We start from the raw sequence: 23,374 nt of genomic DNA, 5'->3' as shown, positions 1-23,374 counted from the left end.
ATTTTAAGAGACTCTCTGGTATAAATAGATCAGGCTCAGTATAGCCTAATTATAGACTCTTACATTTTAGCTTGAATTGATTTATTTAATGAAAGTATGCTAGATTAATTACTGTGTATGTCATTAGCAATGGCCAATGCTATGTAAAAAAGAGACACAAAATAATTTATTTCAACAATTAGTTTTAATCAGGCTTTGCCATAAAGGTAAAATGTGCATTCCATGCAAACAACATCACAGTCTCCTAGAGCTCATCCACTGTGCATAGTGGCATGACTACAGTGACCTTTCTTTGGTCTTGCTCATCCAAGATTGTCTGGTGGAATGGAGACAGAGGCACCACTGTACAGTTTTCTAAGAGAAGTCTTTCTGCTGACACCAAAACACTGTGCTTCACATAAAGCATATCAGCTTTGTCATTGCATGACAAAGTCCCAACCATTTGTCTTCTTAAAATACTGGCAAATTCAGCACCATATTCACATGTCCATGGCATATGAAGCTGTTGGCTCTGCTGAAATGGCCTCATAATCTGGACTTCAATTGTCCTATTGTTATTAAACTTCCCCAGTATTCCATTAAAACTCACTGTAATTCACCTCCACACCAGTCTGTGCGCTGTTCGTGCCCTGCTGGTTAATCTGCCTCCTTTGTCTTTCTCTATCACTCTGCCCCTACCCCCGCCCTCACTGCTTTGATTTGAAAAATAGTGGAGGGAGATGACTCCTCCGAGAGTTAGAGAAAAGCTTCCAAAGTATGGGAGTATTTCAGGCCAACTGGTAAAAGAGTTGTCTGTACACTCTGTCAAACTGCACTTGCTTATCATGGGAGTACAACCACACACCTAAAAAGGAAACATACAGGAGTTGTTCAAGATGTACGGAGCATTTATGTTTTTTCCTCCATGTCACCTATGGGGCTCCGTAAAGATGCGCCCACAGAAAAGGAAAAGATAACATAAGTATGTGATTATTAATGAAACGGTGAGCTAGTCTGTATTGTTTATTAACTCTTGAGAAGTACAATGACTGTCTTTGGACAGGCTACTTAGACTTTGGCAGTAATGTTTTAAACCCCACCATGCACGCAAGTTTAAACGCGAGCAGCACAGAGCTGTGTGGCTGCTTTCAGCGCCATTCATTATTAGGCAGAGCTAATAAGCGGGACCAGTGTAAGTTGCTTTATAAAAGTGTATTTTTTTGGTCTTGTAATCTACAGGGAACAGTATGCCGTCTTCACAACTCAGAGACAAATTGTAGGTGCTACAAACCGGAGCAAGGGTAAGATTTAAAGAATATGCTTTCATTCTGCTGTATAAGGAAATAGATATGTTAATAGACCGATCTTAACCATACATTTTGTTTTCACAGACTAACCTCGCCTCATAACGAGGCCGTGACCTATATTTGGTCGTAGCAAGTCCAGATTTACATGATGTTGACAATGACGGCATTGTGTGTAACTTTTCCTGTTTTCTCATTCCTTGTTTAATTATACTGTGACTTATAAATGTGTTTTTTTATTTATACCACTCTCATTTAATTGTTTTCCAGCTGTCTGTAATTACGAGACAGTAAGCAGGAGCTTCAGGTAGAAACAACCAGATCTTGCATCGCAGGCGGAAGCTGTGAAGAGTTCAGCTCAGAGTCCAGCGAGAAGAAAGAGGGTAAGATTAGATCCGTTTTGGTCAATGTGACTATTTTTAATTAATTAATAGATGTGTCCATACACAGTGCATCGCGCAGTACTGATTGTCTTTATTGATTGTTTTTACAGCTGCTGGAAGCGAGACAGTGTGCTGGATGGATTGTTCGTCCTTTTCACAGCCAGCAGAAGTACAACGCAACGCGCCACAGACGTCTGCAAAACGAAGCGAATTAAGACAGAATGCCGCCAGTTACATTTTTCACTAGTTTACCATTTGTTGTGTAGGCTGTGTGTGTTGTGTGCTAATAAAGCTCTTTTTTTGAATAAACATCACATTCACAACAAATGCATCCCCTTGATGGTAATATAGTGTAGTCCATAGCATAACAATGACATGAATATACAACATAATAGCATATGCATATATATATATATATATATATATACGGTATATATATATATATATATATATATATATATATATATATATATATGATTGGTTGGCAGTGATCTGCCAACCAATGACGAGTGATTTTTCTTGTTTAAAAGTAGTGGTTTCATCCAATACTGAGTGAGGAAATTCAAGCCAGGCCAGACACTCTCTGGACAGGCGCGGTGTCGCTGCTATTCATATGCTAATTAGTCCAGACACTCTCTGGCCAGGAGAGGTTTCCCTGCTATTCATATGCTAATTAGAGCCATTAGCACCTCCGTGGGAGCTCTCCACATACGTCATGGTTCGTTTCCGACAATATGTGGCACAGACGAACGCGACGTTCACAGCCTGTAAATTGTCGTTAACTGCCGAAAATTAGGGAGATTTGCGGGCGTTTACGGGGACGAAAATCCCACTTTCATGCAGTGAAATGTGTGCACATATTCATCACTGAAGAGCTCTTCTCTCCTTTCTTTTTTTTTGGGAAAATGTATTCCAAAACTGAGTCCTCCATTTGTTTCACATTCTATCTTGGCATGATGGTTGGGGAAACAAATAGGAATTCCAAAAACAAGTTTCAGGACACATGTTGAAATGCCAATGATGCCTAGAAAGACTCGCCAGGCTGTCACATGATTGACATGACACACTGCATTCATTAACACTAGTTCAACTGATCAATATTTTTATGTTAATAATGGATCAAATAATGTGTATTTGTGAAAGGGGTCGACCAGACTGCAGCTCTAAGGAGATTTTTAGCCTCTTTTTCTCATTGTTTTGGTTGGAAAAAAATTTATCTCTAAATAATTGCTAATGTTGCTCTGTCTGTTTGAGGCATACAAAGCCAACTTTTTGGTAACATATTAGCCATAGCAGCTTTACATTTGCAATAGTCTGTGAGATGTTGTGGTTTCCGCCTGTTCCTTTGCCCAAAAGTGGCAGAAAAATGAAATAAAAAAGTATTAATGCAGCTCTAAAATGTCCATTTTACCCAAAAGAGCACTATCAACAGAGATGCAATATGTGGTGCTTCATAATTTCCTGCAGGCGATGTCTAATGTCACTTATCTTATGGTATGCTCTGTGATTTAAAATAACTTCAATGGTTATGGCTCCGTAGCAGACGTTTTTATAAAAATAGGCTAACGATTGGGTCATAACCACGAGACTTACTGTCTCATAGTAGAGAAATTACTGCACAGTACAGGAGAAGCTCGCAGGCAGTTTCGTCTCACATTAGCTGTTTAAGTTTAATTACTAATGTTAACTATCATTTTAGTGATCAATAATTAGCCTGTGCCTATGTTATCTCCTTACATATACCTACGCTCTGCGTCTCTGCAAGATTGGGAATGATTGAGATTTCTCTTGGCACAGCTACCAGAAGACTTACAACTTTCAGACAGGTTGCTCACGGCACATTTACGTCGTCTCTCTCAGTTGGAGGCTGCGCAGTAATTCTCAGCCATCACCGGAAAAGTGTTTCTAATATCCTTCACTGGTCTCCGTCCAGAGCAACGGGATCTGTTAGTCCATTCTTATATACTGTCTATGGTTTTATTGTCATTTCAACCATATACACTGAAAAAAGTCTAACATTGCTGTTCGTTTAATGTGTATTTTCTCGTTGAAATAGCTAAAAATTATTATTTTTTTCATTTAAAGTAAACATTCTAGTTTATGTTTATGGTTGAATCCATTTTTTTATATGGATACAATATAAATTGGCAGCGGGACATTAAACTGAATTTATTCATTTGATCAGAGCATTTTTATTAGATTAAGCATGATTTGCACATGCACATTGTTTAGTTTAATATCCTGCTCTCTGACCTGTTTACATCTAAATAAAGCATTTAAAAAAAAAGTCCGTCACACAGAATAATCTGTTGGGCGGCGGCCGTAACCGTGACGGTACACTCCAACAGACCCCTCCAGCCAGGCTGCGACACAGAAGAACAACGAGCAACATTGATACTGGTAAGGTAAAAACAATAAACTTTGTCTACCGTTAACGTTTTTTCCCAAGGCAAGGCAAGGCAAGGCAGCTTTATTTGTATAGCACATTTCAGCAACAGGGCAATTCAAAGTGCTTTACATGAAAACAGATTAAAAAATTTAAAACAGATAAAATACGAGAATAAAAGTTACAGTGCAGTATAAGAAATGAAACATTGAAGAGCAATTAAAACAGTTAAATATATAAAAGCAGATAAAATAGGAATTTCTCTTTATATGCTTATATAGATTGTCATACAGTGTCAACAATGCAACTTCAGTATAAGAAATGAACAGTTATTTAAAGAAAGGCAACATCAAAAAGATAGGTCTTTAGCTTTGATTTAAAAGAACTGAGAGTTGCAGCAGACCTGCAGTTTTCTGGGAATTTGTTCCAGATATGTGGAGCATAAAAACTGAACGCTGCTTCCCCCTGTTTAGTTCTGACTCTGGGGACAACAAGCAGACCTGTCCCAGACGAGCTGAGAGGTCTGGGTGGGTCATAGTGTACTAGCAGATCAGAAATGTATTTTGGCCCTAAACCGTTTAGTGATTTATAAACCAGCAAAAGTATTTTGAAATCAATTCTTTGAGGCACTGGAAACCAGTGTAGAGACTTCAGTACTGGAGTGATGTGATCCACTTTCTTGGTCTTAGTGAGGACTGGAGCAGCAGTGTTCTGAATCAGCTGCAGCTGATTGATTGATTTTTTTAGGGAGACCTGTAAAGACACCATTACAGTAGTCAAGTCTACTTAAGATTAAAGCATGGCAAGTTTTTCCAAATCCTGCTGAGACATAAGTCCTTTAACCCTTGATATAGTTTTAAGGTGGTAATAGGCTGACTTTGTAATTGTCTTAATGTGGATGTTAAAATTCAGGTCTGAGTCCATGACTACACTAAGATTTCTGGCTTTGTCTGTTGATTTTAACATTATCGTTTGAAGCTGAGTGCTGACTCATGTATACTGCCATGTATACCTGACTGGCTTTGACTCTGTCCGTAATTTCAGCACTCACGCTTGATAGCATGTAAATTATAAGATAGCACTAACGTTAGCATTCTTCATTCAAACTATAACGTTAACGTTAGGTTACGTTAGCCGCCCTCTGGTCGTGGGTGAGTAATGTTATCACAGTTTGCTAGCTAGCTAGCTAACTAATAAATGCAAACTAACATTTCTAAATGCATTTTGTGGGGGCACTGACGTTAGCTAAAGTTACACGTGTAAGTTAGTTAACCTTAACGTTACAGCTAGCTAATGTTATGTTCGTGAATTAAAATGCATTTGCTCTGCTGAGTGTTTTTAATAGTTAGCTAACAGTGGCGCGAAGAGCCTAGGAAACGTTTATTTGCCGACATTACTGTCTTTAAGAGCTCTGCGGGCTCTGTTTTAAAGCTAGTGGAGATATCAGTATCATATGAAACTACACAACATTAGGCATCAATTAGTACCAACCACGACATGCTAGCTTGTCAGGAAGGGGGGTAAATAATGCTCCAAAGTTAGGCTTTTTTTGTTTGTTGCATTTTTGACACTTGACATGTGGTAGTTAATCCCCAGGTTCAAGCTGCAAACTTGAGTGATGGCTACTTCTGCTGTCAACAGCATAAGGGCATATGTGATCTTTTATTTACACTCATAATTATCTTGTGTTCAGTATTTATCAGCCATAATATTACAAGGCCCAGCTAATTAATAGCTGGTAATGTTAGTTTGCATTTTTAGACCTAACTGTTGATTCACTTATGAGTTGTTGTTTTTGTTGTAGGTGATAATTTGGTTAGGCTGTGCTGGTGATTCCGTTCCGTGTTCACCATCTTAAAAACGTATAAACTTCTTTCTGTATGCTCTACTTTTTAGATCAAACTGAGTTCATGCGAATCACAACAGTTCCCTTGGAGACAAAGTTCTTGGCGCAGTTGGACAAGCACTCTACCAAACTGCTGGAGGTCATCAGGAGCAAGGGAGGAGTTGTGAAAGAAAGACCACCAGGACCTTGCAGGTTTTAGATGAGGTATCTATGAATAAGTTGTGTATCAGTGGGATCCATGGCTGAATAGTAGTGCAGAAGTAGTTTTTTTTTTGTAAATGTTTAATTTTAATTAATAGTAACTGTTCTTACTCAGACTGTGGACATCACCATCAGAAGAGAATGCATCCTCAAATCTCTGATCTAACTGGGCGAACCTGTTGAGCACCTTTTCAAAGAATACCAGGCATCTCTCTCACTTGCTCACACAGTTAACACCTACAGACTAACATGGTCATAGTCTAGGTTTCCCTAGCCATATGTAATAAATAGGGGTGTGACGAGAAACTCAGCTCACAATACGAGACTTTAACACTATTTATAAGAAATCTTTGATGCTGAATTATGACTGAATTTTGAGCAGTAAACACTTAATTTTTTTCTGCACTTTATTTATGTAAGGGGGAAACACAATTCATGTGGCATATGACAATTCAAAACCTAACACTATAAAAGAATATGCAGTAAGGCTCTCAGGCATTCTGTGTTGCTTTCAGATATGTTTCTCCTGTAGATCAACTTTTGTCAATCAACTCCTGCCGGGTCAGCACACATGCAGGCATGATTTAGTCTTGCCTCCTCTTTGTGTCTTTAAAGAGGTTACTTCTCTTTAAATGTGATTGTGGCACCTTTTCACCTCAATGATACATTAATACATTTTAACTCAGTTATAAACTCCTGGACTTTAATAGCTCCTCCATTTCAGCAGGGTTTTCTGCTCATGTTCAAAACTTTCTGCACATTCAGAACCTCTCCCACATATCTGTGTTCTCTGACATGTTCAGAAAAAAGTCAGAATATAACGAGAATAACGTCATCATCAGTGTTGGGCATGTTACTCAGAAATTGTAATAAGTTACTAGTTACTTATTACTCCTTTAAAAAGTAATATTACATTACTTATTACTAGGTACATTACTCTTTACGGTACTATATTACTTTCACAACCGATTTACTTTACCTCAGATTTAAGAGTTCTTAGATACACACAGTGTATGCATCAGCTGTGCGGAGTTGATTCACTCTGTGAGTGCACGTTATCAGTTATACGTTTGTTTTTTTACTATGTGAGATCAAATTTGATGTGTTGCGTGACAGCTTGTGCAAAAATGTGAATTGTGTGAATCTCATGAGACAGCTTTTAACCTGACGAGAAATCTCGTCACTTTTAATTTAGTCACACCCCTTGTAATAAACATTTCTTTGATTTGTGCCTATTCAAGTTTTGAAAGTTTGGAGTGTATAAGAGCTTGGCACATTATGATCTAACATGAAATCTGGAGATTTCTGAAACTATAAAGCATTTCTTTTCTTTTTCTTTTTTATGCAAGAAAATGAGGCTGAAGAACTGGAGCAGATAACCATGGCGATCTTTATCACTGGGAAAGAGGATCCTCTCCATCCACCCAAAGATATTAAAATTGTCATCGAAGGAACAGAGGTCCTGAACGAGTTGCCCTCGGTTGCAACAGCTTTTGCCATCGTCTTTGGGCTCATATACACACTCAACATAAAATATCCGAAAAGGGTGCAGTTCACCTTTGAATTTGTGCAAAAGGTCCTGATGGAGCTTGATGGAAAAAAGATGACCCCAAATGTCAATAGACTGAGCACCCAGCTGTACAGCACAGAGTAGGCAGAGCTGAATTGCACAGACTTGCTTGATTTTATTTTCCATTTGTGAAATTTGATGGTGTTTCCAAAATTTGGGAACTTACATGCAGTTTATTATTTTCGAGTCAATTGATTTCACCTACCAATCATATGAGAGGAACGCAGCTCTAACTAACGCAGGGCTTAAGTACTCGGGCCTGGTGCCGGATTTCTGGCGTATGACTATTTTAGAAAAATAAATAAATTAAAAAGTCCACATGGGATTTGTTTTGATGCGCTGGATTTAATCAATCAACGAACTTCCACCTACCAATGAAACCAGCCAATCAGATGCAAAGTAGGGCGGGTCTTTGCCAAAATGTGAGTGTGCGGTGCCGGTGTGGTCTCCGTGGTAACGCGGCTAAAGAAAATGGAGGCAAAGTTTATCAAACTTGGAGCATGTAGATACAGCTTTAGTTGAGAAAGTACTTGCTTAAAGTCATGCCCAGCGCCATTTGAATAGAGGACAAGAGGAAAAGGGTGGAGACGGGAAGCGGTTTAGCACTTGGTGCCTCAAATTGAGGGAGCCGCGTGCTTGCTTCTGCAGCGCATGTTCAAGGAAGACACTGTACGGCATCAGCGGTAAGAAAGTGCTACTAGTCATTAGATGCTAATCAAAAATCTTCGGTCCGTGCACTCTGTCATAGGAGTGCGTTACCAGCAACGACAGCTACCGCTGCGACTGCACCTTCACTGACTGACCGTGTTTGTGATATAAACAATATGTGTGTGTACGTTCATCAACATGATTTGTCATTAACGATGGCCGCTGTGTAAAAGCTATCTGAAGCCCAAACTGCCTTGATAAAGCTGTCTGTTTGGAATCAGCATGGCAGGTATTTAAACATAACGGCCTTGTCCCAGAGTTTAGACGTCAAGCTATATGAAAAGATAAACAATGCAACGTTTTTAATAAATGTAAATAAAGCAGCTAATATCAACATGGACAAAATCATGAATGTACTAATTCGCTTTTTTTGATGATGACCTGGCCAAAGTAACAACACAACATCTAGAAAGTTCTGTTTCCACAATGATTCATTGTAGGTTATGATATTATTGCAATATGACTCTTAATTTAACATATGGTTGGAAGAAGTAAAAATTGATCCCAAACTTTTTAGTTTTTAAAAATTATGACTTTTATTATTGTGTAATGTCACAAGGACTTAAACTGTTTTGCCAGTCAAATTCACTTTAATGAGTGCATATTGAAATATTAGACTGTGAACTCCCCCAATGTGATGTCATCAAGTGACAATTTGAATTATGTAACAAATTTGTGGGCTCAAAGTGTTTTTGTGTAAGCCATTACATCAAATGATAAAGATAAACTAAACACATGGTCCAAATGCTGCACTAGTGGTTGATATTTTCACCCTGTAGTACACACTGCCCCACCACAATCTTTGATGTCAGAGTACCTTTTTTGCCATAGATAGATGTTGTTAGTACCTCGAAAGACCACACAGATTAGGGTGGGGCAGCGTGTGCAGCAGGGTGAAAATATCAACTACTAGGGCAGCAAATTGACCATGTGTTTAGCTGATAGTAAGGCTCACACCTGAATTATAAAATGTATGTCCCGGTAAATTCACCATGGGCACTGCATGTGAGGGGACCACAGTGAGGGACCACAATGGAAATAAGTCTTTGGGCTTTATTGTGTCATCCCTGACTAGTTATGTATTTTTAATGTATGACATGTACTGTTTCATATTTTTTTATATTTAAGTGGTCAAATAAAATCAATCAATCAATCAATCAATCAATGATGTCTTAGGAGTTGTGATACTATTCACAGCTCCATGATTTGTCTTCTGATGACATCAATAGTCTAGGTTCAGGTGTTCAGCTGAAGCAGACTATCTTCATACATTTGAAACAGATGTTCAATGTTATCACTTTATTAAACAATAAATAAAAATGTGTTCTAAAGGAAAGTGTTCTGAGTAGTCATTGATCAAAATGTATTAAAAGCAGTTTTTTCAAATTTGATTTACTATACATTTGAAATAATGACAACTGTTATTTTTTATTTGAGACAACCTAAAATAATTAATTTACTCGGATGTATAATAAATTAGTTTGACCCAACATTTAAAAAGTGGTTGCTTGGAGTTAAACTTTTCAGGTTAAACTAAATTAAATTATTTACTTTTGACTTTGTCAATGTCAACTATTTTGTGTGATTGATTATTTAATTTTTTTTAAGTTGATCCAAGGTTGTTTTTTTTTCAGTGTACACTGCATATAGTGAAACAAAACAATGTTTCACCTTGGCTCAAGTGGTGTTATTTAAAATACATATAAACGACATTATATAAAAACGACATACGAGACATTCTAAATTTAGTGCACACACATTATAGACTATACATAAAGTGTAATTACTACTTAAAGTAGAGCATTTAAGACAGACAAGGGACAAGACAGAACAAAAGACAGGGCATAAGTAGACTTGTAACTGTTAGGGTCCCACATTCACCAGCACTCACTCCTACCACTCGTTCACTATCTCCTCAATACTGATCACTCACACCTGCACTTCATCAGGCCACTTCATCAGTTCGCCACCTGCACCTCATTAGTCCACCATCTTTATATTCGGCACATGCTCATTCACTCTTTGTCTGGTCTCGTCGTTACAAGTTACCAAGACTCTCTCCTGCTACTTACCCATTGCCTAACTGAGAATCCTACCTGCTATCATCCTCCTGCCGTCTGCTGCCACCCTAGGACTCTACTACCTCAGCTAAGTTCTGTTTGTGTTTGGCCAGCTCACCATTCCTCCAGTTGGATTTTGTGAATAAAGCTCGTTTCACTTACCAAGAAGAAGAAGAAGACCAGACCAAAACATGCAGAATCCAACGGAGCCCGTGGAGAATCCATTACGCGATCCATTCGCGGAGCTGGTGCAAGCTGTTCGTCAGTCTCTCCTTCCCTCGCCACCAAGTAATCCACCCACCATACCCGAAGAGATCCTCCTCTCTGCTTCTTCGGCTGCCTCTGCGAGTCCCACGGACCGACCAGCGACATTCTCTGGAGAGGCGGAGGATTGCAGCGGGTTTTTGCTATACTTCCAAATGCAGGCTCATCAATTCAACAATGATTCGGCTCGGGTGGCTTTTGTCATCTCCCTGTTGTCAGGTCGAGCTCTCCAGTGGGCCCAGGCTCTCTGGAATTTGGATTCCCAAGTGGTGAGATCCCTGTCACACTTTATTCAGCACTTCAAGGAAGTTTTCGGTCAGTTGGCTGCTGACCTTACCGTTCATGACCAACTCTACAGGCTTCGCCAAGGACATTCTTCCGTGAGTACATATGCTCTTCGGTTTCGCACTTTGGCGGCGACCAGTGGTTGGAATGAGACTGCCCTCATAACTGCCTTTCAACATGGTCTCAACCCAGATGTCCGCCAGCTGGTGGTGGTTTATGATGACACGATGGGTCTCGAGAATCTCATTCAGAAGACCGTTCGTGTGTCTCAGCGTTTATCTGCTTGTGAAAACCCTGCTACCGCTGCCACTCCTCCGCCTTCGGCTCCGACTGTCGTTTCCCCAGCATCTGAGCCCATGCAGATTGATTCTACCCACCTGTCACCTATGGAGCGTCAGCGCCGTATCCAACTCAAGCTCTGCTTATACTGTGGGAGTGATAAACATCTCATCGGAGACTGCCCTGTTCGACCCCAGCGCTCAGCGTTCCATTCAACTTCCTCCGAAAATTGAAACACTGATTCGTACTCCTGTACATGTGTTGACCTTGCGTATCTGTGTTGCAGCGCAAGCCCTCATTGATTTAGGCTCAGCGGGGAACTTCATCTCCACTCCACTCCTACAAAAACTAAGGGTCCGAAAACGCCGGAGCCGTCAAGAGTTCAGAGTTCAAACCATCCAAGGAAAACCGCTGGGTCGGGGTCGGATTCGCCACTTCTCCCCCACACTGACGCTCCGTATAGGATGTCTGCACTCGGAGGAAATCACTTTCATGGTGCTGGAGGAATCCACTGCTGAGCTCATCCTGGGACGGCCGTGGTTAGTGCAACATCATCCCACCATCAACTGGACATCCAGGGAGATCCTTCGATGGGGTGAGGACTGTTTCCATTCCTGTGTCACACCAATTAAGAGGATTCTGAAGACTCCCCTTTCCAGTCCTTCTTCATCTTCAAAGATAAGAACCCAGGTTCCCGTCTATTCCACCTCCATCGAAAGCCCCGAGGTTCAACACCGAGTGGAGCTCCCCGTCGAATACAGAGAGTTCCAGGATGTGTTCAGCAAGCAGTCAGCAACTAAGTTACCTCCACACCAGCCGTGGGACTACGCCATCGACCTGCTACCTGGAGCCACTCTCCCTAAAGGCCGCGTCTATCCTCTATCCATCCCGGAGCAGAAGGCCATGGAGGAGTATGTGGAGGAGGCTCTTCAGCAGCAGTTCATCCGACCATCTACTTCCCCTGCTGCTTCCAGCTTCTTTTTTGTGGCCAAGAAGGACGGGGGTTTGAGGCCATGCTTTGACTACAGGTCCCTCAACTCTCAAACAGTGAAGATTAGTTATCCCCTTCCTTTGGTTCCTGCCGCGCTGGAGCAGCTGCGTGGGGCCTGCATCTTCACAAAGTTGGATCTACGCAGTGCATACGACTTGATCCGCATTCTTCGAGGTGATGAATGGAAGACGGCATTCGTCACCCCTTCTGGTCATTATGAATATAGGGTCATGCCCTTTTGGATTGTCCAACGCTCCAGCGGTCTTCCAGGGGTTCATGAACGAGGTTTTCCGGGAGTTCAACAGATTTGTGGTTGTCTACATAGACGACATTCTCATCTATTCCTCCTCCCTCTCTGTGCATCGGCGTCACGTCCGTCTAGTTCTGGAGAAACTCAGAAGACATAAGCTGTACCTGAAGCTGGAGAAGTGTGAGTTTCACACGACCACTGTGCAGTTCCTGTGCTACATCATCGGCCAACATGGAGTTCAGATGGACCAGAAGGAGGTGGATACCATCCGGAACTGGCCTCAACCCTCCACTGTAAAGGATCTCCAGCGGTTCCTTGGGTTCGCCAACTTCTACAGAAGATTCATTCACAACTACAGCCTTGTCAGTGCTCCTCTGACCTCAGCCCTAAAGGGCCAGCCCAAGTTTCTGTCCCTGTCTCCAGCAGCCGTCATCGCCTTTAAACGCCTCAAGGATGCCTTCTTGACCACTCCCATCCTGATCCATCCTAACCCTGACCTGCCCTTCGTTGTCAAGGTCGACGCATCCTCCACTGGTGTAGGAGCAGTCCTTTCCCAGCGGCAGGGGACGCCTCCCAGACTCCATCCATGTGCCTTCTTTTCCAAGAAGCTTTCCCCGGCGGAGCGGAACTATGACATCGGGAATCGAGAACTGCTCGCCATAAAGCTTGCCCTAGAGGAATGGAGGCATTGGCTGGAGGGAGCCAATCACCAGGTTGAGGTCAAAACCGACCACCGCAATCTGGAATATATCCGAGAGGCTAAACGGCTAAATCCCCGCCAGGCTCGTTGGGCCCTCTTCCTCACCCGCTTTGATTTCCTCGTCACCTACCGCCCTGGCAGTAAGAATGGCAAAGCGGATGCTCTCTCTCGTCTCCATCAGTCATTATCTGAAGATCTCCAACCTGAACCTATCCTCCCTCCAACCATGTTCGTCAGCCCGATCATCTGGGACATCGACGAGCGGATCTCCCAGGAAAACCTTCTTCATCCCACTCCGCCGGGAGGTCCAGAGGGATTAACCTTCGTGCCTCGTCAGTTTTGTATCGCCTTTCTGGACTCAGCTCACACCGCTCCCGGGACATCCAGGCAGCAGGCGTACCCTCTCGCTCCTCAGTCAGCGGTACTGGTGGCCGTTCATCTCTCAGGATTTTTCCCGATATGTTTCAGGATGCTCAGTCTGCGCCATAACCAACACTCCCAGAAAGCTACCAAAAGGCAAGCTTATGTCGCTCCCCATTCCACAACGACGTCACATACAGGCTAAACCTTCCACCGCAGTACAAGATCTCACCATCATTCCATGTATCTCTTCTGAAACCCTTCACTGACCCTGTTTCTTCTCCGTCCACAGACCCTGACACCGAGGTGCCTCCTCCTCCCGTTCCCGTTGATGAGGAGGCTATCTATCGAGTGCGCACCATCGTGGACTCACGGCGGCGAGGTCTGCGCCTTGAGTACCTGGTCGACTGGGAGGACTACGGTCCAGAGGAACGGTCGTGGGTGCCACGTGATCACATCTTGGACCCCGCTCTCCTCGCTCAGTTCCATGTCGACCATCCTGATCGCCCCGCCCCCAGGGGTCGGGATAGACCTCGTCGCCGTGTTCGCCCCTCGTCACTGTCGTCGGGAGCCGCCTCGAGGGGGGGTACTGTCAGGGTCCTACAGTCACCAGCACTCACTCCTCACCCACTCATTCACTATCTCCTCAATACTGATCACTCACACCTGCACTTCATCAGGCCACTTCATCAGTTCGCCACCTGCACCTCATTAGTCCACCCTCTATATATTCGGCACATGCTCATTCACTCTTTGTCTGGTCTCGTCATTACAAGTCACCAAGACTCTCTCCTGCTACTTACCCATTGCCTAACTGAGAATCCTACCTGCTATCATCCTCTTGCCGTCTGCTGCCACCCTAGGACTCTACTACCTCAGCTAAGTTCTGTTTGTGTTTGGCCAGCTCACCATTCCTCCAGTTGGATTTTGTGAATAAATCTTGTTTCACTTACCACCAGTCTGACTCCTGTTCATTCCGTGACAGTAACAGAGCACTGATTGTTATAAGTTAGGTTCACCGTGAGGTGAAGGTAGAATATAAGAACTTTCTTGAGATTTGCGTGGTTGAAATCACCAGCAACAATAAATAGTCCATCCGGATGTGTGCTTTGGAGCTCACTGATAGCTCCATAAAGTTCAGCTAACACATTGGTAGCATTAGCGCTTGGTGGGATGTAAACACCGAGTATAAACACAGCCGTGAATTTGCGTGGGATGTAGAATGGTTGGCATTTACCAGTCAAAAACTCCACCAGCGGTGAGCAGTAATTGGATTCAAGCTCTGCATTTCTGCACCAGTCCGTGTTAACATATATGGACAGCCCAACAGAGCAGCATCTCTATCTGCTCGGAAGGTTAGCAGGCCTGGTAGCTGGATAGCGGAGTCCAGTACACTGTCATTCTGCCATGTTTCCACAAAAACAAAAACACAGCAGTCTCTGAATTCGCATTGGGAGTTTCGTTGAAGTTGGATGTAGTCCAGTTTGTTGTCTAATGAGCGGACATTTGCAAGCAGGATTGATGGAACAGGTTGCCGGCTAGCGTTAGCTTTCCACCTAGCTTGAACTCCTGCCCTTGTTCCATGTTTCCGCTTTCTCGCACACCGCTTTCGATGTCGCCTTCCCCGTGTAGCAGCATCAAGCGACACCGCAGGGTGCTGGTCTCCGTAGCAGGCGAAGCTCGCGTAGTGTGTCGAGTATTCCGTCTGTAATAAAGTTTCCTGCATATTCTCCAATCTGTTCCAATGTATCCCGGTGGTACACATGTGCGGTAGTTTGAATGCACATAATTGCAAGGTTGCTGCTGAAAAGAGAGAGCCTGTTAGCTTAGCTTCAAGATGGCTGAAACTCGACTCACATCGGGTAGTGACAGTCCCACCCCCTATGGGCGGGTTGAAAACATACGGAAATAGCTGGCTGTAGTCTATAGCCAAAGGCAAAAAAAGCCTCCGATGACGAAAAATTAAGATTTTTGCGTCATCAGTTTTTTTTTTTCCAGACACACAATACAAAGATCTCTCGTCTCAGGGGGACATGAGGTAGGGAAGAACGGTCATTCGAAAATACTACCGGGTTTCTACTAATACAAAGCTTAATGCTAATCGGTGAAGTATTACCTTCCCTGAAGCTTGCTGTCAAAAAACAGCACACTAACAACTGCACCAGAAATGAGACTATTATAGGACTTTCTTTTTTTCCAAAAGGTATTACTCCACCGTGGTGAATCTTACTGAGGAACATTTCATGGTGTCTGTTCTCCTGGACAGCTGACAGGAAGAACTAAACGTGAAACCAGAGTCATCTGGTGCGGCAGAATCACCGTCAACACTGACCGGTGACCCCCATCACTAACCAATGTCCCAGCAGTCAGACTGCATCGCTCTGCTGCCATCTGCACCAGCAGTCTAATCAATCCAACTGATGCCCTGAGCCGACACACAGAGGCCCACTTCTGTCTAGGGCCGAGTCAATAATGGGCCGTTGGAATTTAGAGAAAATGTCCCACAACTGCCAGCTCATAAACACTAGCAGTGCTTTAGTCATCATGTCACTGCTGCTCATGACTCTATATCAGGAGCTGTTTGATGTGGCATTTCAAGGTGGGGGGGAGGGTGTTAGTCAAGAATCTCCTTTGTTTGCATTCTGGGGTTGCCCTGGTGCTCCTGGCGCCGCAAAGTGTGTATGATTTGCACTGTATGTACAGTGCGTAACATGATGTAACAGGTCATGTGGAGCAGCGTACATTTTTAGCAGTGGAATCACAAACTTTATCCATGCAGTATGCGTGACATGCTCTAAGCATTGTCTATGTATAGATACAAGACAGGCCACACATATAAGCACGCTGGGCATAAGGAAAGGAAACAGCAATGATGGATTGCTACTTCATCACGAGCAAATTCACAGTTTAGTCTCTAATCTGCCTGGCATTCAAAATGCATTCCAAACTATGGTTACATTTTATAATCTAAAGTAAACCTGAAATATTTTTGGCCCAACTCAAAGGTAAACAACAGTGTATTACAGTTTGAGTCGTACTTTCATTGCACTAGCCACCAAATGTATCAGTTGTATTTACACTGTACTCACCAAAGTAATTACCTGAGATCTTGAAAAGCAGCAACCTCACTAAAAATAGGTTCAACGGCAGTTGACAGTTTAGCCAGATTATCTTTACCACTTTATTTGGTAAAGACCCCCATAGTGATGCTAATAATCCCTTGTTGCACAGGAAAACAGTCAGCTATGAAAACATTTGCATCTTAATAGAAATTAGGGTCTTTGCAAACCTAAAAGAAATGATCTGAACGTTACTGTAATGTACAGAGCCTTCTGATTAGAAACTGTTACCAACTTAACTCACATCAAAAACATTAGAAATACAAAGTTTCAAATTGCATGTGAACTTTATTTTAGTCAATATGTATCTCTTTCTGGGCTATGCACTTACTCAGCCTGGTTTTCACTGCATGCATCTCACCTTTTGATACATGTTCTAACTTTTATTGTCCACATTTCGTAAAATAATTTGTGAAAAAACAACATTTAATTTATATAACATTGATGATAGGGCTATATACAGTAGGTAGGATAGCCACTATGGTAGCCATCCACAGATACAGTTAAGATTAAGGATTCGCTGTGCCTTCGATATGTATGTTTACCATTACAAATTTTTAAATAAATAATATATGAATATCCATCCGAGAAAGGTTCATGTGATAGGGGCGTGAGGAATCAAGCAAGAACACATCATGACTGATAGGACCCAATCAGGAGGTGAACGCTGGCGTCAGCTTAGTCGTTTCCAAATGTCTCCGTTTGTGCCCGTCCAGACTAGAAAGCAACCCAGGGTTTTCAAACCAAAACTGTAGCAGCAATGTTTTCAAATGTCTCTGTTTTAGTGGCCTGGACTAGTGTGGACGCGGCTGAAATGTATTCTTTTTTAATCTACGATTTATACCCCGTTTACACGAAGGGAAGACGCAGATATTTTCCTGCGGTTTGGCCTCTCATTTACACGAAAACCCTGTTTTTTATCACAGAAAAACTCCAGCCAAAGTGGAGATTTTGGAAAACTTTGCTGCATGTTTGCATGTAAACTGAGACAAACGGAGGTTTAGACAGCCGAGAGAGAGAAAGAGGAAGTGATTTGTTGCTGTTGTTGCTATTTTCGGGATTCTGATTGGCTAACATGGGCTTGAGCTTCTCGTGACATTGACAGCATATATACATGGGTACATGTAAACAAACACTTTTCTGAAAACGTAGAGGTTCTAAATGTCCGTTTATGAAAATAGCCGGCCACGTGTAAATGTAGTCTTAGTAGTGTAGATGTAGCCTAACGCCAGGAATACACCGCACTCTGAAGCAGCGTGAATAGCTGTGAAGCTGTTATGTGGGCAGCTGTTCGCTCCCCGTTCTGTGTGTCTCTCCCCTTTTTTCCCCACTGTGTCTGTGGTGTCTGTATGTGTGTTTGGCGGACTCTCCTGGAAGTAGGTCAAGGAGCGTGGCTGGTGATCTACCTCTCTGCACAGCTGCTGGCGATTCCACTGATACTTACCTGCGCAGCTGCTTCTAATTCCACTCACGAACCCTGCAGTATATATTCCTGGGCTTGGCTCTCCACTGGTGACTAAACTTTGTTTGTTAGTTTGGTCCTAGGGTTATTCTCCTTGTGCCTTTGCTAACGTCCTGCTTTTCCCTGTTCAGACCTACACCTCAAGACCTGTTGCCGTGGCTTGCTGTTCCAACTGCTCATCACGCTCTAGCATTCCTACCTTCCTGTTTTGGATGCCTGCAAGAAAGTTGGACATTCCTCTGCCTGCCCGCCTCAGCCCCCAATCCAGCTCGGAGTCGATCTACTTTGTGTTTGCCTTCCTTGGTTGCTATAAGTACTGAACTTTCATTAAAACGTTTTTGTTAAATCGTTACTCTGAGTCCGTGTATGTTTCTGTGTGCTGGGTCAGAACCAAAGCCTAACGTGTGTGTGTGTGTGTGTGTGTGTGTGTGTGTGTGTGTGTGTGTGTGTGTCGCCAAAATCACCATAAACCTGGGTGTTTTATTTTGTACAGCCTTCCTGTATGTGATTACCTGCCTGGCTTGACCCGCCTGATCGCAGCCGGTGTGGCCGGACAGATTGAATAACATGGGAGCCGAAATGAAAATAACTCCGCTTCGCGGCATTTCAGCGTGCGGTGTGTTTCTGGCCTAAGAGAAAACTTCAAACCCGGTTTACTTTCACACCTCTGCAGTCCATCTGTATTTACGATTCTCAGAATGTTTTCAAAAAGTTACAAAAAAGGTTGGACACATCCCCCCCCCCCAAATTCCACAGACGAAAATGTGGTCAAATGATCTGACAAACACTTGATTTTTTAGCATACTGAGGCCTCAAAAACGTGCGCTGTAAAAGGATCTCAAAGCAGCCAGAGCAAACCCCAGCACTAACGGGTACAATGTGTGAACTGTATGTGTAGAAAGGCTCCGAATCAAACATTCATGCTGTGGGTTGATCAGTAAATCACTGTGCCACCTATACAAGGTGTTACTAGATTCCCCATGTTTCACCTTTCATGGGCTTACTCGAGCCTGATCACCCTGAGGCTCTGTAAGCATGAGTGCTTTCCCTGTGGAACTGACCCCCCCCCCCCTCTCTCTGTCCAGCTCTCCCTGTTAATCCCCCTGGCAGGCAGCTGAGGCCGGCTCTGTGGTGCCCAGCCCTGATACCGCCTGTTCACCACTAGATTAAACCGACCTGTGTGAACAGCTGGGAGTGGCGGGCTGCCTCTCCCTGTGGCCACATCTCTGCCGCTAACTACTTCAGCCATCTGTCCATCTTTAGCCGAGCCTCTTTCATTAAAGCATGGGAGGCATGCAGGGCATGTGGTGAGGGAGGTGGGTGGGGATGAGGAGAGGGGGTTTGGGGGCTTAGCGTGCAAATGTGTGTATAGGGATCACCCGTGACAGCCTTCAGGCTTGTGTGTGTCACAGATTTTGGTCACTTTTTACTTTAACATGGAATGGAAAGAACAAAAAGAGAAGAATAAAATAAACCTTGCAAATAGTTTACATTGTAAATTGGTGAAACACAAAGTGTTTTAAAATGGTTGGCTGTTAATTTAATTGCAGATAAATCTCTTGTTCTGAAGTGCTATTGGGACAATTGTGCACTTAGGCTGAGCGTTCAGATCGGATGAGAGGAAAGCAGCTCTGAGGCTAGTAGTTTAAGGTTATGGCTTGCCCTGCGGCATAAATTGTTAATAGTTTATTTTTGTCTGGTGGAGATTTTATCTTCAGAGACAGAAGAGCTGTTTTGGCGGGAGGACACAGTCGTACATCCCTGAGTTGTTTACCACTTTAATAGATGTAGTGAGGAGTGTGTGTGCTTCCATACATATGTATAAACTACATTATAAGTAGGCATGCATGCAGTATGCCAAGAAAGATAGAGGCAGACAGAGGAAGAAAAATATGTTTTAGAAACAGATAATGAGGAGCAACTACTTTTTCATTCCAACTTTCATCCTGAATTTGATCCGTTGCTTAGCCTGGAGCAGCAGACAATACCAATGCCTCCCAAACCACTGCACTAACAAATAATAACCAGCAATATCATTAAAAAAAACCTGAGGTGTGAAAGATGCCTGCCACCATTTTCCAGGAGTGCCAAATAAAAATAACCTTCATACAAAAATCACTGATTTAGCCAATATGCAAATAAATAATCATAACTCATGGTTTAATCATTGCAGCTCACGGGGAAAACTAATTAATTTTTCACACAGCACACAGCGCTATATGATCACGCCATAGTAAGCAGCCCTTTATACTCTATTATAGATGATGAGTGAGCCTGTTTGTGTGTATATGCAAGGGCGTAGGTTTTGTTTTAACACATTTTAACCGGGAGCTCTGGGGGTCGACCCCCAGAAAAGTTTCAGCGTCAAACTATTCCTTTCCTGCACTCTTAAGAAATAAATCCGTAAAATAACAGAAAAAGTTCTGGCAGCTCATTACCCAGACTTTGCCCCGGAATTAAAAAACGTAAATGATGTGTGTAGTTACAGTTAAAATACAGAACAGTTTCTGTTAGACCTATAGTATTCTCTCATACAAAGCTGCTCAGTTAGTAAACTTCTGATGTTAAAAAAAACTTGAAAACAGCGACGAAATGAAAAATGAAAAAAAGTGACAACGTGGATTAAATCTCCCAGAACCAATCATATTTTTTGAGGGGGATAAATCTACCTCTTCTAAATATTGGGGGGGACATATCCCCTGCATCCCCCCTGAAATCTACACCTATGTGTATATGTATACATATTGGCTTATGTGAATGCCAGTACAGGTATGTATGTTTGTAGTGGTACATGTGTGATAATTGAGGGGATAGAAACAAAAGGGGGAGCACACAAATGACCCAAATGATGATAAAATCAAAGAGATTTCACAGAGAGGAGGAAAGGGGAGCATGGCAGCTGCAGTGTATGAGGATGTGGGTGGTGAGATGTTTTACTCGAGCATGAGCGCGCTGACATTTCAATGGAATCTATAATACATGCAAAGTGGGTCACTGGATGGGTGTCCTGTTTCCACGCCACGAGACACAAGGTCCTTTCAATATCTCTCTCGCAAAGTTCAACTGTCAGCCGCTCTGTTTTCAGTTGTCTTTGCTATGATAACACTAATAAGGGATATTTGGACAATAGAGAAAAATACTGTGTAGCATGCAGTCTGTGAGTTGGTGAACCCCCCTGGGTTAAACTGTAGGTGACTTATAGAGTGTGGTCTAGACTAGTGTTAATTTTGTCGAGACGAGACTAAATATGTTCGTCAACAACCTTTTTTTCCATGACTAAGACAAGACGATGACGATACTGCACCAATGTCCAAAAACGCTGACTAAGACTAAATTAACATGCATTATTGTTGACGAAAAACGACGAGACTAAAATGTTTTTTCTCATTTTCTAAAACTCATTTTCGTCTACAATTGTCTCTACTTTTTCATCATGAGATAGAATATTCAGCTGTTACGCCTTCAAAATATTCCGAATGAGTTTGTGCTGTTGCTGTCAGCCTGTGGCTGCAACACGAAACTACACGGAGCAAGAACACAACACCCATAGACAGTAGTGAACACCAGAGATTTCTGCCAGAATGCCAAGCGCCGACGACATGCTAGGTAGAAGGAAGAGGCTTGATATTTGGTCGCATTTTACGTACAATGATACTGACAAAAAGTCAGAATGTGTCATTATAACTGACGGGAAGCACTGCGGACAAAAAATATCGGGGAAAAACACCACCAACCTTAAGCGACATCTAAAGGCTAACCATCCACACATTCAGGTAAGTTAACTTAAATTAACGTCTCATAAGCTAATGCTGATTTTAGGCATCTACGCTGTAAATCAAGAAAACATCACTAAGATATATTGAGTTTTGACTAAAACTAGACTAAAATGACGAGACTTTTAGTCGACTAAAACTTGACTAACAAAAAATATATGTGAATGACTAAATAAGACTAAAACTAACAAGGACATTTGGCACAAAACTAAGAAAATTAACACTAGTGTAGACCTACACACTGTGAAGTGTCCTGAGATAACTTGTTTTAAGATTTGACACACAAAAAATGTAATTGAAATTGAGTCAGTCAAGAGCGAGTGAATATACTGGTCCTCTCGTCCACAGCACTTACTGCTCAAGTGGTACACATATACACACATATAAAAGAGGACGGATGGTGGTGTACTGGTACAAACATGGTCTTTCTTCTGGCACCGCACTTGTTACACTTGCTATTGTTTTTTTAGTCTTATGGCGTTTTCACACCTATTCTTCGTTTGCTTTGGTCCGAATAAGTTGATGAGTTTGTAAACTTGGAGCAATTTCCCCCATTGGTTCGGTTTTGTTTCACACCTGGAAAAATCAAAGCGTATTAAAATGCGTCATTAAAAATCATGCAAGAACGTTCACTCTGCTTATTGGTCAGAAAATCAAAAAAATAGAAAATATTGGTAAGAAATCAAAAACAGGAAGAGGGTCCTGTATTCTGGACTAGTGCATATTTCTTGCATCTCCGTGATCAAACCAGCTCATGTCATTTAAATAATCAACCGAACTAAGGGGAAATCGCTCCTAGTTTACATACTTATCAAGTGATTGGGACCAAAGCAAACAAACTATAGGTGGGAAAACCATCTAAATTAAAGAAAACCTGTCGATATTGTGACCAGTAGGGATGGGCGATACCACACTTTTAGGATTCGATACGATACCGATACTTTTTCTTGCATTTTCATCGATATCGATACCAATACCGTTAATTTCTTATTGCCAATTTTTGTCAGTAAAAATATTATTACATTTAAGACAAATCACAAGACAAATACAGACCATTTATACAAAATGTATTATGGTCAATACATAATAAAATTAAAAGTAAAATAAATAACAAATATGAATGAAATAAATTAAATATGAACAAAAACATACACATTTTCAGGCCCTTGGCTGTGTCGCTGTCGGCTGTGTCGCACGTTGACGCTCATTCACTCGTCTCCTGTCACGTGACATGGGCCAGCTCAATACGCCGCCAGGTACAGGGGTGTCCCGGCACATAGTCATTTAAGTAAGTAATCTAAAACAGCTGAAAGTAATGCATACACCCCAATTATTATTTTTTAGTTTATATCGATATTTTTTTAAGGAAATCGATGCCAAATGAGTAGCGTGAGTATATCGATCTATCGATACCACAGGATCGATACGCCCATCCCTAGTGACCAGTACTTACA

At 42.3% G+C, this 23,374-nt stretch overlaps 1 protein-coding gene across 1 annotated transcript in view; it reads right to left on the bottom strand.

Moving 5' to 3' along the window:
* Nucleotides 1-23,374, bottom strand: part of neurl1aa (neuralized E3 ubiquitin protein ligase 1Aa) — a 114,524-nt gene that overhangs the window by 4,116 nt on the left and 87,034 nt on the right. The gene's annotated exons all lie outside the window — the stretch shown is intronic.

The sequence above is a fragment of the Sander lucioperca genome, chromosome 17, assembly GCF_008315115.2.
Source record: "Sander lucioperca isolate FBNREF2018 chromosome 17, SLUC_FBN_1.2, whole genome shotgun sequence".
Lineage (NCBI taxonomy): Eukaryota > Metazoa > Chordata > Actinopteri > Perciformes > Percidae > Sander > Sander lucioperca.
This window is presented reverse-complemented; position numbering and strand designations above follow the sequence as displayed.